Source organism: Anopheles coustani (assembly GCF_943734705.1).
Source record: "Anopheles coustani chromosome X unlocalized genomic scaffold, idAnoCousDA_361_x.2 X_unloc_27, whole genome shotgun sequence".
NCBI lineage: Eukaryota > Metazoa > Arthropoda > Insecta > Diptera > Culicidae > Anopheles > Anopheles coustani.
Genome location: NW_026525134.1, coordinates 42,501 through 47,265, shown reverse-complemented (window position 1 = coordinate 47,265; position 4,765 = coordinate 42,501). Strand labels below are relative to the sequence as shown.

The 4,765-nt window shown below is 48.7% G+C and overlaps 1 non-coding gene across 1 annotated transcript; it reads left to right on the top strand.

Moving 5' to 3' along the window:
• Window positions 1–4,152: 4,152 nt before the first annotated feature.
• Window positions 4,153–4,307, top strand: LOC131270395 (5.8S ribosomal RNA). The gene has a single exon (XR_009179489.1). It is a non-coding gene; the product is annotated as a 5.8S ribosomal RNA (ribosomal RNA).
• The last annotated feature ends 458 nt before the right edge of the window (window positions 4,308–4,765 follow it).

The window sequence follows — 4,765 nt, the reverse complement described above, 5'->3', positions numbered from 1 at the left end:
AAGTTGCCATATTATATTCGATCAAACACTAAGTAGTCCGAACCTGCGGGTTGAGACTCTAGACCGTAACAAGATGTCACTATACAAGTCCGAACCTAAGGGTTGAGACTTAATGCGATCTAGATACCAAGTTGACATCCAATTCCTGTTGAGCAAAACCAAAGATTCCCTGTTCTCGAATGATTACACTATATAACAGGGAATCATGAAGAAATCAAGCAAGCGTGAAACAAAGTCATCACTTGGGCATGCTCGATAGCCAACCACATGACCTTAACCTAAGAGAGCATGCAAACCACATGATACCTATAAACGATTAACCCGCCCTAGTTCAATCGTTCACCAAGTGATGACTTCAGTATGGCTAAGAGAAAAACTTTTAAATGGGAAAAACTCTAAGTCCGAACCTCCGGGTTGAGACTTCCGCGTCGGAGGTGGGCGCACCTCCTATCCGAAAGATGATGAATCAGGGGTGTTCGGTCAGCAATGGTCGGATGCCCCGTCGTAGTCCAACTATGACAATCAAAGTCAAGACCTCCGGGTTGAGACTTTCCGCGAGTACAAGCATAAAGGAACACGGACCAAGCCGTACCGAGAGAATCGGTACTAGAGCCCTCGTGGTTCTACATTGAGAGAGCCCTCGTGGTTCTCATTAGGGGCTTTATGCAAGTCGTACTCAATACTGTGGTGTGAAGTATAAAGTATAGTCTTCGCCTGGTCCACGCTGCTTCGGCGGTCCTGGGTAAGATAGTTCATTCTAGCTTGCCCTATAGTGGAATGAGGACACTTAATGCTTCGTCTTTTAGCGGCGGCTAGACTCCTCCTCACGGGGAACGAGTTGACGCGCACAGCGGCGGCTTACGCACTATGGCAATCATGGATGCCTGAAGATTCCGTGAAGTTCTCCCCTGGTCCACGCTGCCTCGGCAGTCCTGGGTAAAATGGAATATTTCCAGCTTGCCCTATAGTGGAAGAGGACTATCCAACAATACAAAGTCAAGACCTCCGGGTTGAGACTTTCCGCGTCGGAGGTGCGCGCACCGCCTATCCGAAAGATGGTGTAACAGGGGTGTTCGATCAGCAATGGTCGGATGCCCCGTCATAGTCCAACTATGACAACCAAAGTCAAGACCTCCGGGTTGAGACTTTCCGCGTCCGGAGGTACGCGTACCGCCTACCCGAAAGATGGTGTGCTTCTGGGGTATTCGATGAGTCGGATACCCCGTCGTAGTCCAACTATGACAATCAAAGTCAAGACCTCCGGGTTGAGACTTTCCGCGTCGGAGGTGCGCGCACCGCCTATCCGAAAGATGATGAGTCAGGGGTGTTCGATCAGCAATGGTCGGATGCCCCGTCGTAGTCCAACTATGACAATACAAAGTCAAGACCTCCGGGTTGAGACTTTTCGCGAGTACAAGCATAAAGGAACACGGACCAAGCCGTACCGAGAGAATCGGTACTAGAGCCCTCGTGGTTCTACATTGAGAGAGCCCTCGTGGTTCTCATTAGGGGCTTTATGCAAGTCGTACTCAATACTGTGGTGTGAAGTATAAAGTATAGAGTCCTCCACTGGTCCACGCTGCTCCGGCAGTCCTGGGTAAGATAGTTCATTCTAGCTTGCCCTATGTGGAAGAGGACTCAATACCCTACCTGTTGAGCTTGAAACAAAGTCATCACTTGGGCATGCTCATATTGCCATACACAATTACATTATATTCGAATGAGCATGCAAGCGACCCTATATAGACCGAACCAAAACGATAGATACCGCCGTAGTTCACCCCCACCAAGTGATGACTTCAGTATGGCTAGTGTGTGAAGTATAAAGTATAGTCCTCCCCTGGTCCACACTGCTTCGGCGGTCCTGGGTAAGATAGTTAGTTCTAGCTTGCCCTATGTGGAAGAGGACACAATACTTAATACTTAGAGTACAAGCATAAAGGAACACGGACCAAGCCGTACCGAGAGAATCGGTACTAGAGCCCTCGTGGTTCTACATTGAGAGAGCCCTCGTGGTTCTCATTAGGGGCTTTATGCAAGTCGTACTCAATACTGTGGTGTGAAGTATAAAGTATAGAGTCCTCCACTGGTCCACACTGCTCCGGCGGTCCTGGGTAAGATAGTTCATTCTAGCTTGCCCTATGTGGAAGAGGGCACATTACTCAATACTGTGGTGTTATGAACAAAGTATAGTCCTCCACTGGTCCACGCTGCTTCGGCGGTCCTGGGTAAGATAGTTAGTTCTAGCTTGCCCTATGTGGAAGAGGGCATACAAGACAAAGTATAGTTCTCCCCTGGTCCACGCTGCTTCGGCGGTCCTGGGTAAGATAGTTAATTCTAGCTTGCCCTATGTGGAAGAGAGCATACATGAACCAAGAACGAAGGTTATGATCGAGGAATGATTCGACAACTAACCGATGGTATGAAATGTGAAGAATTCAAGCAAGCACACAATCAAGTCATCACTTGGGCATGCTCGATAGCCAACCCTATGACATTAACCTAGTAGAGCATGCGAAAACCAATATATATGTAAACGATGCCCCTCCCTAGTTCAGCGCTTCAACCAAGTGATGATTTCAGAATGGCTAAATCAAATCGGTTCAAAACATACCATCGGTACCCTATTGAAACACACAAGTCGATATCAAACCTCATGATTGTGTAGTCCTCCACTGGTCCACACTGCTCCGGCGGTCCTGGGTAAGATAGTTCATTCTAGCTTGCCCTATGTGGAAGAGGGCACATTACTCAATACTGTGGTGTTATGAACAAAGTATAGTCCTCCACTGGTCCACGCTGCTTCGGCGGTCCTGGGTAAGATAGTTAGTTCTAGCTTGCCCTATGTGGAAGAGGGCATACAAGACAAAGTATAGTTCTCCCCTGGTCCACGCTGCTTCGGCGGTCCTGGGTAAGATAGTTAATTCTAGCTTGCCCTATGTGGAAGAGAGCATACATGAACCAAGAACGAAGGTTATGATCGAGGAATGATTCGACAACTAACCGATGGTATGAAATGTGAAGAATTCAAGCAAGCACACAATCAAGTCATCACTTGGGCATGCTCGATAGCCAACCTCATGACATTAACCTAGTAGAGCATGCGAAAACCAATATATATGTAAACGATGCCTCCCTAGTTCAGCGCTTCAACCAAGTGATGACTTCAGAATGGCTAAATCAAATCGGTTCAAACCATACCATCGGTATCCTATTGAAACACACAAGTCGATATCAAACCTCATGATTGTGTAGTCCTCCACTGGTCCACGCCGCTTCGGCCGTCCTGGGTAAAATGGAACATTCCAGCTTGCCCTATGTGGAAGAGGGCACATTACTCAATACTGTGGTGTGAAGTATAAAGTTCAGTTCTCCCCTGGTCCACGCTGCTTCGGCGGTCCTGGGTAAGATAGTTCATTCTAGCTTGCCCTATGTGGAAGAGGACACTTCATACTTCGTCTCTAAGCGGCGGCTTGACTCCTCCCTACGGGGAACGGGTTTACGCGCACAGCGGCGGCTTACGCACTATGGCAGTCATGGATGCCTTACGTTTCTATGAAAAGTGTGTTCCTCCCCTGGTCCACGCTGCTTCGGCAGTCCTGGGTAAGATAGTTAGTTCTAGCTTGCCCTATGTGGAAGAGGACACGTAGACTTACTGTGGTGTGAAGTATAAAGTTCAGTTCTCCCCTGGTCCACGCCGCTTCGGCCGTCCTGGGTAAAATGGATTCATCCAGCTTGCCCTATGTGGAATGAGGACACTTTATGCTTCGTCTCTAAGCGGCGGCTTGCTCCTCCCTACGGGGAACGGGTATACGCGCACAGCGGCGGCTTACGTTATGGCAGTCATGGATGCCTTACGTTTCCATGAAAAGTGTGTTCCTCCCCTGGTCCACGCTGCTTCGGCAGTCCTGGGTAAGATAGTTAGTTCTAGCTTGCCCTATGTGGAAGAGGACACGTAGACTTACTGTGGTGTGAAGTATAAGGTTCAGTTCTCCCCTGGTCCACGCCGCTTCGGCCGTCCTGGGTAAAATGGATTCATCCAGCTTGCCCTATGTGGAATGAGGACACTTTATGCTTCGTCTCTAAGCGGCGGCTTGCTCCTCCCTACGGGGAACGGGTATACGCGCACAGCGGCGGCTTACGCAAGTTAGTCACCCTCGGCAGTGGATCACTCGGCTCATGGATCGATGAAGACCGCAGCTAACTGCGCGTCATAATGTGAACTGCAGGACACATGAACATTGATAAGTTGAACGCATATTGCACGTCGTGGGAACCTACCATGATGTACAGATGACTGAGCGCTTATATTTGAGAAATGTATCGCATACATTTAACTACGCCGTGACACCCGTCACGAGACGTGCACCATGATGTTAACTAGGGTCGCGACGACCCGCTAGCATTAAAGAACCCGTGGTTTACAATATACTGGCATTGGAATTCGAAGTATTTAGAGCGTCCGTGTTCCCGCGTGAGGCGGAAGTACGAGGAGAAGGCGTGCTTGTGGTGTCTGTGGTGGTGTTTACTGATGTCTAGCTTCAGCTTATTTATTTATTTAAATAGAAGCGAAGATGTCAAAGTAGCGTCGAAGCAGCAGCGGTAGCACAAATGATTCAAGTATGGAAGTTGACCAAAGGAACACAAACAAACTAGCGTATGGGCAATGGAAGGTATCAGTGAGTTAAACCACACGCGGGCTAACAGCCCGTTAACCGAGTCCAACGGTACATATTGGACATTGAAACAAAGTAGTCGCAAGCCA